Genomic DNA, 14,092 nt, shown 5'->3' with positions numbered 1-14,092 from the left:
AAAAAAACAGGCATTGTAGAATTTCAAAAAACCCCACAAACCTTAAAGGGCTTCCAAAGAACAAAATCATGTATTGTTCCAAAAAGCCCCAGGGTGGAGAGTGTCCAAAAAACCTCTCCCAAATAACAGCCACAAAAAGGGTTTCAAGAGGCAAGCGAGATAGTGGCTTTAGATCGGAGGGAAGGAGATGCAGGTGAAAAGCACGGTCATTTAAATTCATAACAGAAGCTTGCTTCCAGAACCTGTAGTTGAATTAAGTCCTGGCTCTGTTCTCAGGGGCTGCCGAAGAGCTGTAAAAACTATTGGTAGGATTTGTTTCCTGTCACCCAAGTCTCAGGGGGTTGACAGAGGCCGCCATCTTCTGTTACTTGTGCCACTTACTCCCTTCATTCAGTTAGTAGAGATCCCTGATGCTGGTCTGAAAAATCGAGTTCCTGTGACCTTCCAACCATAACTTTTTTTCGTCCATTTTCCCTTTAAAATAGTGCTGGTTTGCTTCTGTCAATATCACTGTGTTCTCCTTCCAGGCCTACCAGATGTGACCTTCAATTATTTTCTGTGATGAGAGATGCTCTTGCTCCTGTGTGGTGCAGCAAGCAAGACCAAATTCACAGGTAGTACATTTTTTTTGGTACCTTCATAGAAGCTGCTTGATCTTTGTGAAAAGAAGATCACAACCTATTTTAACTTTGTGACACATTCATTTATCCTGAAAACTAGTAATTCAATGCTACTAAATTTCTGGTGATTTTTAGATAAGAATTCAAAACAATTTACTAAGCTTGAGATCAGCACAGGGCTTATGTTACCTTATCTATTTTTGTTTGTCTTAAATGAGTCACTAATCAGTTAAAACAATCAATTAAAAGCTTGTCCTTTTGGAGTGATCGTTGGAGAAGGTCATGTAGAAGGTAACAACATTTACTAAACCAGTGAATGAAAATGATATTTTTCTGTTAGCTCTATTGTGTCCACTCTTCTGGCACTCATGGATGGCTTGGCCAGCGGAGGAGAGGTTGTGGTGATCGGAGCCACCAGCAGACCGGATGCCATCGATCCTGCTTTACGAAGACCGGACACTTTGATCGAGAGCTCCTCTGCAGCTTGCCAAATAAAGAGGTAAGAACTTCAGCTCAGTCTTAATGCTAATGTGGCAGAGTCCATCTTTACAACAAAACCATGTAACGATGCAGTATCACGGAGCAGTGAAAGTCAGAACCGGTATTGTACAACGTGGACAAAAGAGGGGTATTGGAGAGACTGTCTTGTGCTCTGGAGGTCTGATCTGGTCCTGAATGTTTATGATGAAGATGACTTCAGCGAAGTTGTAGCATTACTTTTGGTTTTGCTGTGACCAACCAAGAAAATGGGATGCTTCTAGTCAAGGAAGTGTTTAAGAAAGATTGAATGTATGCATTAGTTATAAATTGCTGCTCTCTCATCTTTGAAAGAATGCACACAGGCATTCCATTTTTGATAACAAAAACATTTATCAAGGTGAGGGAGTGAATGCAAATGTTTTATTCCCAAAGCGGTTCATGCTGGCTTACTTATTTAATCCACTTAGGCACTTTCAGCCTGAAGCATTCTTGCTCTCGCTTCTTGGTTTCAGCAACAGGAGAGGGGGTGCCGTGGAACAGATCCAATACGTTATTCCCTACTGTGGAAGAAATGTAGAAATCTGCCACAATTAACCGGTGTACCAGGAAACACTTCAGTGGAAGTCTTGCTCATTGGTGATGAGGATGGGCAACATTTGACGTTTTCTGGATCAGTGACAGGAGTTTGAGTCAGAATTATTATTCCTTGTAACAAGTGAGCAATTTGAAAGGGCATGCTAGGACTCTGTTCCCTGAATGAACCAGCAGAAAAGCAAACTTGGTGAACTAATGAGACTGTCACCATGCAGTTTTGCTAAATTTGAGAGAATTTTCTTTGGTGAAGAGTATCTTCTTTGCAAATGAGGTTTTAGGGGGGTTTTTTGTTTTTGTAGGTCTCATACTTGTGGAAACTTGCTTTTTATGGAAGCTCTAAATGCATTTGATTTCCCTGCAGACCCCCAGGAAGGGTTTAGCGGAGCAAGTTGAGAATGATTAAATGTCCTGCTTTGAAAAAGCTGAGAGCATATTAACTGAGCTTGCAAATTCTTAAAATTTAGCGGAGAACAGTGTTGTTTATATTATTGTGAGGGTCTTTGTGGTTTGGTTTTGTGTTTTTGAGGTTTTCTTAAGAGAAAACTTAGGACAAACTGAAAGGCAACTATTCTGTTTCCAGTCCAGAAAGGAGATTTTAAAGATTCCCATGCAAGGCTGGGACCCTAAGCCATCGGACGTGTTTCTTGAAGAGCTAGCTGAAAAATGTGTTGGTAATTTTGAAACCCAAGCGAGTTACTGTGTGTGACTGAGTCCCAAGGAATCTGGGCTTGTGCCAGGCGGTACCCCAGCTCCTGTGTCGTGCCGCAGAGCGAGGCGGTGAGGCAGCTGGCACATCTGGGGAGCAAAGTCAGATGCTTCTTGGCTTTTGATTTTCTTTTTGTCCATCAGAACGTAGAATGAGTTTTGGGCATCTTTCTTGGGAGCAAAGTTTTGACTGTGAGGCTGCTTCACACGTGCAGGATATCAAGCTGCGAGCCACGTAACAAAACTCCTCAACAGTGCTGTCACTACATTCTCTCTTAAGCAGTTAAATTTTGGGCTGTCAACAAAGTCTCTTAGTGTTGCACTTTAGAAACCGTGACCTTGACTTCTGTGTTGCCTGAGACTGACGTAACATTTGCTTCTTGTTTTGTTTATTAGGATACTGTGGTGCTGACATTAAATCCTTACGTGCCGAAACCGCCCTCTGTGCTTTGCGCCGCTGCTGTCCTCACATATATGAAAGTCCTGAGAAGCTGCAGTTAGATGTCACTTCTATTAAAATAAAAGCCGAGGATTTTGTCATGGCTATGCAGAAGAATGTTCCAGCTTCACCGAGGGCTGGGACTTCACCTGGGCGACTGCTACCCCCTATTTCCAAACCACTGCATGAAAACACACTAGCAGAAATTGTGCAAGCCTTGCAGAAAGTATTTCCCCACACAGAGGTTGCACTGAAGAAGAACCAACATCAGGGTACAAGAACATCGACTTCTTTAAAATTCTGCCAGGGCAAAAGTTCTGGTTTGTGCAATCAACACAGGCAAACCTCTTGGCTGTAACGGCAGTAGAATGTTGTAATGTGCACGTGCACAGCGCTGCCTGGGAGCTGCGAGAGACTCGCCCTTTGGAGTGGAGCGCTGTGCGTTCTCCGCTAGAGCACCCTATTTCTGACAGTAGCTAACATGGTCTTTGTAATTTGTAGAGACGGATCTAAAGTTTAATGTACGAGGCCCCTCTTTCAAAATCAGTGTTTAAATGGGGAGACAAGGGTCTTTTTACCTGAATGCTGCTTATTCCTGTTGGAAGAATGTCAGGACCACAAGACAAGTGGTTTAAGCTAGATACTGGTTTAGGTGTCATGACTTCTAACCATAGTCTCTGGATTGAAACGTTTGTGGATCCCACTGTACACTTGCACATGAGATCAGAATGTTTTAGGGGTGGATGCTTCAGGGCTTGGCTTGCACAGCATATGTAAACTCACGCTTGTGACTGCGTCACCCCTGATCAGATTTAGTCTGTCAGTTGGTGTGAGCAAAAGTACAAGGTCACTCTGCTCCTGATTAGTGGAAATCTGTGAGTAGTTAGTTATGATGCTAATCCCTGGAGAATGTTGCACCAGCATTGCTCCCAGTAGAGCTGGGAGCTGTATTTGCACTGGTAAAACAGAGACAAAACCCCATCAACAAAATCAAAGCAGAGAGGCTCAGGGACTGGTAATTGCATCCCCTCCCTGCTGCCCCCTTTCCCTTCTCTTCTCTTTCACCGACCTTCAAGGAGCTTTATTGAGCTGATGTGTTGGTCTCTGTAGTCTGACTCCCTAGTCTGAGACATGGCATCCACTTATTTGTCCCACATCCAGTGGGGGAACCTGCTCCAGGAGCTACAGAAGTTGTTCCTAATCGCTTTTATTCTAAGGCAAGGACCTCCAGGTTTTCACTGACAGAGGGATAATAGCTTATGCAAATCATGGGATATAGGACAGCTTCGTAGAGACTCGTGCAGTGTCCTTAGATCTGTGGTAGAAGGAACTCCTCAGAAAACACCTTTCAGCATGTGCCCTCCAATACGAGTGGTTTCCAGCGCTGATTTAGAACTAGCTCTGTTAATGGGAGAGCAAGCTCTGGACTATTCAGGAAGGTTAGCAAACTGGTCTTGTCTTTCAGACGGTTTAAGAGATGATGTGATTGACAGCCATGAGGAGGCGCCATCTGCCTTTGAAGATGAGCTGACTCGTAATACACCCGCTAGAGAAAAGGAAAACCTCCTGAATTTCAGCAGGTAAACGTTTATCCCCTTTATGTTTCCATTTTGAAGATGTCTGGGTCTGTAAACAGTTTTGGTGCGAGGGGTGGTAGATGAAGGAGTCAAGAGCTGTTGGGGAGCGTGGATGATCAGTATTTGTAAGAAGTAAGCGTGAAGATCCAGCTGGGTACTGATGTTCTAACGGAAGGAGTACACTGTCATGACTGATGAAACTGACCAGCCCAGCCCTCTTTTTCCCAAGTCAGTGGTCCACAGACTATTAGAACATGTTGGCTTAACCCTTGGTATTCCTTGAAAGACTCCAGACCAGAGAAGTGTGATGTCTGTCCTTTTAGCTAAAAACCCCCTGTGGATTGGTGTAGCCATCTTTTGACCTTCTGCCTTCCCAGATTGTGAAACCAGCAGGAAATCGTGTAGCAGAAACAAAACTGAGAAATGGTTTGTTGAACTGCTGTGAGAAAAACGTCAATGATGTCTGCATTTTCTACCTTTCGCCTACTGAGTTATGTTAAAATTTTGACATTTTACTGTGGAAGTTGCGTAAGCCAAGATCTGACAAAATAGATTCCTGCCGTCACTGTAGGGTCAGTTATTTTTCTCCCTGTCTGTCACTGTGCTGTCCAGAAAATCTTTGGACTTGCTGAGCTTGGTTAGGTCTCTAGGATGATTGACTTCATCCAGTAAAGGTGCCAGAAGTATTGGGGTGGAAGAAGCAAATGCTGTTCACAAATGTGTTTTGTGCGAGTAAAGCAAGATGATTGGGAAATTAATGCACAATTCAAAGTGAAACAACTAGAGTGACCGAATAAAGGTACATCTTCTATGTCTTCAGTATACCCCTTGAAACCAATCCAATTGTGTACTTCAGATAACAGCTAACGTGTTTCAGTGCCCTTGTTAATTTTTGTCTAAAAATGGGCTTCTGTCCCTTCCTTCCCACCATCTCCAGTAGCTATGGCCAAATTTCAGCTAAACTTGCCCAGTGTAGAGATCTCATGGTTATTTAAACTCAAGACCTGCTGAGAACTGGTGTGTAGGGGCAGTGAAGAGGTCCAGATTGCTGGGTGCTGGAAGAGAGTTGTTTTCCCCCATATCAGGTTACTGACCAATTATCATGTGTGTATTGAGCTGGACAGTCCCCCTGTGGGATGTAAGAGCTGGTACTTAACCTCGCCCAGCGAAGAGCAGACGTGCTGCGAGTTGGCAGGTTTTCTTAGGGCAAGTATGGTACCAGTTTGTAACAAAACGGGCTGTGATGGTCTTCCCGATCACAGACCGCCATATTATTTGCTTGAAGATGAAGAATACTTGTCAAAAGAGAAAAAAGTGTTTTTTCCTACGCACTTAACTTCTGTGTGTCTAGTCATCACTTCCATTTTCAAACTTACTTTCTCCTTACTGTTCTAGAAATGCTTATGATCAGCTGACATCTTGCAGGCCATGGTTCTTATTAGTTGGAGATCCAGGATATGGGCACACTTCTCATCTGCACCTGCAGTAATACACACCCTGGAGAAGTTTCCAGTTTACACACTAGACCTCCCCACTTTGTTTAGTACCATCAGGTCTCCGGAAGAAACGTGTGCACAGGTATGTGTTTCCTCTGTAATCTCCTAAAATGCACAAACTGTATGTAAAGGAGTAAAGTCAGCAAACTTCATTGTTAATGGAGTTGGCCTGGCTTGAATGTATATGTAGTTTTTCTTTTTGTCTGAAAATCCACTTTTCTTCTAGATCAAATGACACTGACTAAGGCTGTTGTACATGCTCGTATTTTCCGTTTGAAATGAAACAGCGAGGATGTTGTTAGCAGCTGGGGAGGATGGGAGGTGCTGCCAATAAACCTCTCTTTATGGCAAGAAATCCTGCCGGACTCGGTGGGATCCAGAAGGTTGTTTTCATTGCTGCTTAAGACTCTGTGCTCCCAGCAGATGGCTCTGGGTCAGCCTGACACTGTGCCGTGCACTTTCTGTAGCCACTTTACATATTTGTAAAGCAACCGAGGTTTTAGGGAAGTGTTTCTTTTTTATACATATACAGCTGCCCTGCTGCAGTATATGCGGTAAAAGCATTAAAATTCATGGAATGCTTACACTGGTACTATGGTGTGGGGTTTTTAACTAGGGAGTTAGCAGATTTAGCGCTGCTTTCCTCTTTACTTGTAGGCAGGAAATGCATTTCATTGTTTGCCATCACTGTATTAAAATACTCTGACCTTTAGTAGCAGTGTTTCCGAGCTGTACAAGGAAGTGACAAGATCTGGCTTTAAAAAATTGATGTGATTTAAAATTCTTAAAAAAAATGTTTCTACTCTTGTCCAGCAAATATCACGCAATGGATTTCAAGAATGACTCAGATGTTCTTCATGAGATTTTTGTGACCTAATGCGTAACGGGGAAAAAACCCTCCAGACCCTTGAATTTCCTGTAAGTTTCTGCAAGTTGTCAGTACTGGATCGAGCATTTCTCTTTATCTCCTGAAGATCAGATTTTACTTTTAATGTGATGATACCTCTTAGTTCCTGACAGATTATTTCCATGAATCAGATGGAAAGCAGGGTTAATTGAGGCTAGGCAGCTGTATACAAATGGCTGAAAAATTCCACCCTTCCACTCTTCAGCATATGTCAAATATGAATTTCCCATAATACCAAATTCAGTATTCAGTTATGCATAACTTTTAAAGGTTATCTTACTTATTTATTTGGTGGGTAGAAATGATGACTGATGGGACAAACCTTGTATTTCTCATTCCTCTCTTGTTAGGGTAAACCACTAGGCCCAGATTTCTCAGAGTAAATGATGATGTTGATCACGTTGAGCTCCAAGCAGGCAAAGAGACACACTTTGTAGGGTCCCCCACTGCTCTCAGCATAAATCTGCTTGCTCTGAAAAAGCCAAATAAATAATCACATCTTTAAATTGAGCTCCTTAAAAAGATGTAATGAAAACTCCCAGTGCTTGCAAGTGTTGGTTCCACAAACTCAGTCTCAGGGCTCTGTAGGCCCTAATAGCTCTTAATGACCCTGATTAGCCTCACCTGGAGCCTCCACCCACACCCCTGCCCAGGAGCCCAGTTTCAGGTCAGCCCTGGGCACATCCCGCCCCCCTGCACCAGGCACCCTGTAGCTGTGCCCGTCTCACTTTGCTGCTGGCCCTGCCTCCTGGATGGACCTTAGATTTGTATTGCAGCCTTGCTTCAGGATCTGTCTCTTCCTGCTCTGGATGGACAGAGTTTTTGTCTGGAGAATTGCCCTCGATGAAACGTTTGCTTTGAGAAGTGTGATTTGGAAATGCAGATTTTATTTTGATTCTGTGATCTACAGGCTCAGTAAGGATTCAGGTACTTTGTGTACATCAGAGCATATGGGATGAGAAACTGCTTTGAAACTACAATGGACAGGCAAATGTGAAGTCACATATATGTGCTGGGTTTAGGAATGGTATTAGAATAGGCAGGTCAGAAAACAGTCTTATAGAAGAATTGCGATGCTTGAAAACTAGTAAGTCATTTTTGAGATAGATATGAGAAAAAACGGTGCTAAATAGTAAAGGAAGCTCAGTAAAGCACACTTACGTATTGTAATCTGGCATGTAATTTTGCTATGAGGCAGAGATTCCTCCCAAATCAGTTTCAAAGTGTGCATAACAAAGAGAAATTTTACAGAAATATGCCACTACATGTCTCAATGAATGAATCAAATAGCTGGCCAAGGGCAGGGGACAGAGGCTCAGATGCCCATGCTGTTAGTGTTGAAATTTAAAGGTCACCGAAATTGATGTAGGCCCCATCACAGTTGTATTTCCAATAATCTTTGGGTTCTCGTATGTAAAGTTTGGGAATGGTATTTAAGGAAAAAGTTTTGGGATTTTTGACTTGGCTATCGCTTTAGCGGGTAGCTGTGCTTAACTTGCACGCTTCCTTGCTTTCTCGCTGTGAATTGACTGTTACTGAAAAGCAGGATCAAGGAACTTATTGCCCCCAATTTGATGCAGATAAGCAGACAGTTCTTTGTGGACAGCCAGGTGTGCGAGTGAGTGCTCTCACCAGCAATGCACACCAGCGCTAAAACCATACATCATACATAGTATTTATTCATATGTATTCATACCTAAACATACTATTTCCTAGAAATCATGATCATACTCTCCTCCTATTTCTGATTCTGTGCAGTAGAACCCAGAAATGTCTAGAAATGGGTCTGGTGTGTAATAGGGGTCGGTGGCGTATGAGTCGGTGGTCACAATCTCCCCCTGCCAGAATTACCTTTTGCCTAGTTTCACTGTTCCTTGGCACGGGCATTACAGTCGATCTTCTCCCTAGTGTTCATTAATTCTAAATTCTGACACCTCTATACATTCTTTAAAATATATTTTAGGTAATAAACTACTTCTGTTTAGACATCTGTGACTACTTCAAAATTATCTTTAATCTCAAACCTAATTATCTAAGCTCCTAAATGTACCTAGTAGGTGATTATTGACCACTTCTTCAGCCTTGGTACAGGGCTGTACAGGGGATTCCATAGTAGCATTAGTTGCTGGATAAATGTGCAATTTGCAAAGGTAGACATTTGCTTTACATTAAAATCATCCTTATATTTTCACTTTCCTAGAAGTTTCGCTATTAAATCATCAAGTAACCTAACAACAAGTCAGTAACATTTCCCCCCTTTGAAATTGTTGAAAACTATTCCAGTACTTTCATATTATGTAGTAGTCTGTATCTTAGTATCTGTTTCACTATATGCTGGCGGTGCACTGTATACTGGTGGAATGGTTGGAACCTCTCTCATGACTGTAGGATTAATTGCAATTTTGCTGGTAAATTGTTTCTTTAGACAGGCATAGAGCAGCATTATCATCAAACAGACAATTAGAAACAAAGTTTTAATCAAGGATTGCAGCCAAAAGCTCAAATTCCATCCTAATCTGCTAAAAATCTTACCTAACCAATCTTCTGACATGTCTTCTCATATCTTTTCAGTTTCTTTCTTAATTTTTCCCAACAGATCCAGATCATGCTCTACATCCTGGGTGACATTCGGAATATGAATGCAGCAATGATCCAATTTATCCTTGAGATATCCACACACACCATGCTCTTTAAGTAGAACCGTGTCTAGAGCCATTCTATTTTGGAGTGTCATCCTAGAAGTTGCCTGCAACTGTACGTTTAATTCCTTGAATCCTTTCTTTGTGACATTTGCTACCTTTTCTACTTGTCCTGTTAACTGATGTAGCCATTCTCTATTTCTGTATGAGGATTTCTGTGGGATTCAAAAGGGATTCAAGGGCCCAGCCAATTCTTACTCCTGTTGATGGTTCATTCCACATGTCATCTGTTTCTGATCTCTTGGTCCGCTGTAATTTTACATTTTCTAAAGATCCTTTAAATGGAGGCTTTTCCCAAATTGGGCAGAATGTTGGCATGCCTAACATAATTTGTTTCACCTTTCTGTCTAATGGTAAATAAGTTGTTCAGGTTCCATCACTTAATGCCCAAACTAAATGTCCTGGACTCTGAATAGCAAATTTTCTGCATCTAAACAAGGTTCCCTTCCTGGGTGTAAATGTGCTGGTTAAATTGAGACTATTTTTTAGACTTCGAGGGGAAAAAAAAAAAAAAAAAGCGCGGAATTTTATTAAAGCAGCCGCCAAAGGAGGGATTCTTTGAATTATTAAATCTGTATTGCTGCAGTCATACACGTTTTCTTTCACATTTCCACCATGACACTATTTTGTCCTCTTTCTCTCTCAGTGAAGTTCCTTTCTCGTCTACTGAGGGTAGGACTGCAAACACTTTTCCATCCCAAGTGAAACACCAAGGAGTTCTAGCCATGTACTGAAACAGGGAGAATATGGACATGGACCATACAGAGCCCTGCTGTTCTTCCTTTTGTGTAACTTGACCAGTTTTGTTACAATGCCATTCCATGATGCTTCTGCTCACATTGTTTTTGATCTGTTCATCATAGGAACACCATCCTACCTGGGGATTTGGACCCCCAGGAAGAAGAATCCGAGCTATGGCACCATGTCGGGATCCTGTTGTAAAAAACTATTGAACTATGATTTTATAATCTGTTTCTTTGTCTGGCGTCTTCCAGTGTTTTCTGATAACCTTTACTTGTTCATACCACTCAACAGCAGGTTTCTGTTTGCAGTAAGTCTTGTTTTTATGTTCCAGGTTGATCGGATTCATGGTTAAGCTTCCCCATGGAACAAATTCACCTACTGCTCTTGGTATTGGTAAACAAGCAGTAATCCATGGGACATCCTGCAAATTGGCAAATCCCTTAATCATTCGTAACATCAGCTGCTATGTTTCTGTTTGTCTTTTGTTCCTAATCAAGAAATCAACCCATGATCCCACCAGCACTAGCTTCCAAGCTAATATAAGAACAACTATCACAGACTGGTATGAGAAATTAGACCTGCTTCAGAGTCAATTTTAAAGTCTCTGGATCTCGGTTAATAATCTTCCATGGAGTAGGTGCCTTCTTCACCTGCATATAATGTATCCAAGCATCTCATTCCGCAATCTGGATAGCTGTAAAGGTGGTTAACAGTATCTGGAAAGGTCCCTTCCAGCGTTTTTGCAGAGGTTTGGAAGCACTCGTCTTCACATGGACATAATCTCCTGGTTGAAAGTCATGCACTGGATTCTCCAAAGATAGGGTTCTGTTCCACGCTACTGCGCTTCAAATCACAGTCATGGCTTTCCCTGAGGAAGGCAAATATTTATACACATCTTGTTTCCCTTTCACATGCATATTTGGATTTGGTTCTGGGGACTCATATGGTTTCCCATATAATAATAATTCATAAGGACTGACTGAGGTACCAGTCTTTGGTTGTACTCTAATTCGCAGTAATGCCAATGGAAGTGCTTGAGGCCACTTTAAATTAGTTTCCTGATAGATTTTGCTGATTTGTCTTTTTAGAGTCTGATTCATTCTTTCCACTTCTCCAATGGATTGTGGCCTCCTTGGGGTATGTGAATCTCAAGTGATTCCTAAAATGTTGCAAACACTTTGTATTACTTCAGCAACAAAGTGTGGACCTCTGTCAGGAAATTCCAATAGGGCCTCCAAATCTCAGAATTATTTTCTGTAGTAACCGCTTTACTACTTCCTTTGCTTGTGTGAAACAACAGGGAAAAGCTTCTGGCCATACTGTAAAGGTATCAGCCCCCACCAGAATGTATCGGTACCCATTTTGACTAGGTAGCTCTGAAAAATCTACCTGCCAGTAATCTCCAGGTTCTGTTCCAGATTTTAGTCTGCCCATTTGGACCCTTTTCTTGATCTCTGGATTGTTTTTCAAACATACTTCACATTTTGCAGTTAACACTTTAACCAATACTACTTGCCTTTGTAAATGAGTTAGTAAGGCTTCCACACCCCAGTGACATTCTTGGTGTTTTTTCTGAATTATTTTTCTCGTTAAAAGAGATGGAACCACCACTTGTCTCTTAGGGGTTACCCACCATCCAGCTAAATTTTTCTTAGCATTCAGCAATTTTCCAAATTTGTCATCCTCCTCTGACTATTTAGTTTTTTCCCTGGGAAGGGTTACTGGTTGAGTTGGAATTAATGCCATCTGTATTGCTTGCTCCTTTGCTATTTTTCTTGCCATTCTGTCAGCCAAATTATTTCCAGCAATTTCCTTTGTATTTCCAATTTGATGTGCTTTACAGTGCATGATTGATTGCTACGTGATCTGGTTTTTGAACTGCTCGCAATAGTTTTAAAATTCCATTGTGACGCTTAGTATTTGATCCCTGAGAGGACAGTAATGCTCTCCTTCCACAAAGCTCTGTGAACATGTACTGCCCCACAAGCATACTTTGAATCTGTCCAAATATTTAATTTTTTCTTTTCACTCAATTCTAGGGCTCAAATCAAAGCATTAAGTTCTGCTTTCTGAGCTGATGTAGTACTAGCCAATGCTTTTGCTTCTGTAACTGGGGTATCTGTTGTTAGCGCACGTCCAGCGTATCGGACTCCTTGCTCCGTGAAGCTACCGCAGTCTGTGTACCTTCCCAGTCAGGATTTTCTAGCAGCATGTCCTTCAGATCTTCTTGACTGGGATAAACATGTTCAGTGGTAGTTAAGCAGTCATGCTCCAGCTGTCCTTCTTCCTGTGTGGAACTGAAAAGCACTGCAGGATATACCAGGTTAGTTGTTTTTAAAATCACATCATCATGTTCAGTCAAAACCACCTGGTACTTCATCATTCTGCTCAGGGATAGCCAATGTCCTTCCTTTTGTTCTAAAACAGTTACTACCATGTGTGGGACATTATATGGTTATTGTTTTTTCCCAAAGTCAATTTCCGGCCTTCTTGTGTAAATAAGCATCACTGTTGCAGCAACTGCTTGAAGGCAGTTATGCCATCCTTTACTTACTGTGTCCAACTGTTTGGAAAAATACCCAACTGGTCGTTTCCAGCTTCCCATCCTCTGAGTCAGCACACGTAGTGCAAGGTGTTGTCTTTCACGAACAAACCCCTGAAGAACTTTGGTTAAATCCGGAAGTCCTTAGGCAGGTGTAGACATTAAAGCACGTTTTAACTCTGTAAAAGCCCTTTGTGGTGTTGGGCCGCATACAAAAGGAGAGTTCTTTGGGGCCTCATACAGCAGTTTAGCTATTAGACCGTAGTTCATTATCCAAAGGCGACACCATGCAGTCATTCCTAAAACAGCTCTCAGTTCATGAACATTTTTCGGCTTGGGTGTGCCACAGATAGCTTCTTCACAGTCTGTTCCTAATTGCCATTGTCCTTTTGAAATCTCAAACCCAAATATATCACAGTCTGACATACTGTTTGGGCTTTCTTCCTGGATACCTTGTCCCCATGCAATCCCAGAAAATTCAAGAGGTCAGTAGTTACCTGTAAACAGGTAAATCTGTCTTCTGCAGCAATTGCTGTATCATCCGCTTATTGTGAAAGTAAATGTCCAGGTTTCAGCCTATCCTGTTTCCATATTTCAAGCTCCTTCGCCAGCTGATTTCCAAAGATTGTTGGGCTATTTTTAAATCCTTGGGGTAGGCTTGTCCATGTCAACTGCATCTTTGACCCAGTTTGTGGATTTTCCCACTCAATAGCAAACGATTTTCTGATTTCCTTCTCCAGCAGTATACGAAAGAAAACCTCTTTCAAATCAAGCACTGTAAACCACTGATGACTCGCCTTCAATGCTCTCAAAAACGTATAAGGATATGCTACTGCAGGATCAATGTCCTTAACTTTCTGATTCACTGTCCTCAAATCCTGCACTAGCCCGTATTCACCTGAAGGTTTCTGACTGGTAAAATGAGAGCGTTATATTCAGATTCACATTCCTCAAGAATTGTATATTCCAAAAATTTATCAATTAATTTCTTCAGTACCTGTCTAAGTTTGGGTTTGACTGGATATTGTTTAATCTTTACTGGCTGGCAGCCTCCTTCAGGTGCCACCCCTTTGGCTGCCAGCAGTGCCCCTTTGTCCCCCTGTGCCACCGCTTTGGTCGCAGGCGCTGCCCCTTTGACCCGCCGCGCCACCTGTAGTGTCGCAGGCACTGCCCGTTTGGCCCCGGCGACATGGGCGGTGTCGGCCATTTGGCCCCGGGTGCCGCCCCTTTGGCCCCGGTGCTTCGTCTTTGGCCATTGGCGGCTCAGGCTCCGCCCAGGCCCCGCCCAC

The sequence above is a fragment of the Athene cunicularia genome (assembly GCF_003259725.1).
Source record: "Athene cunicularia isolate RWA chromosome 3 unlocalized genomic scaffold, athCun1 chr3_part1, whole genome shotgun sequence".
Classification (NCBI taxonomy): domain Eukaryota; kingdom Metazoa; phylum Chordata; class Aves; order Strigiformes; family Strigidae; genus Athene; species Athene cunicularia.
This window is presented reverse-complemented; position numbering follows the sequence as displayed.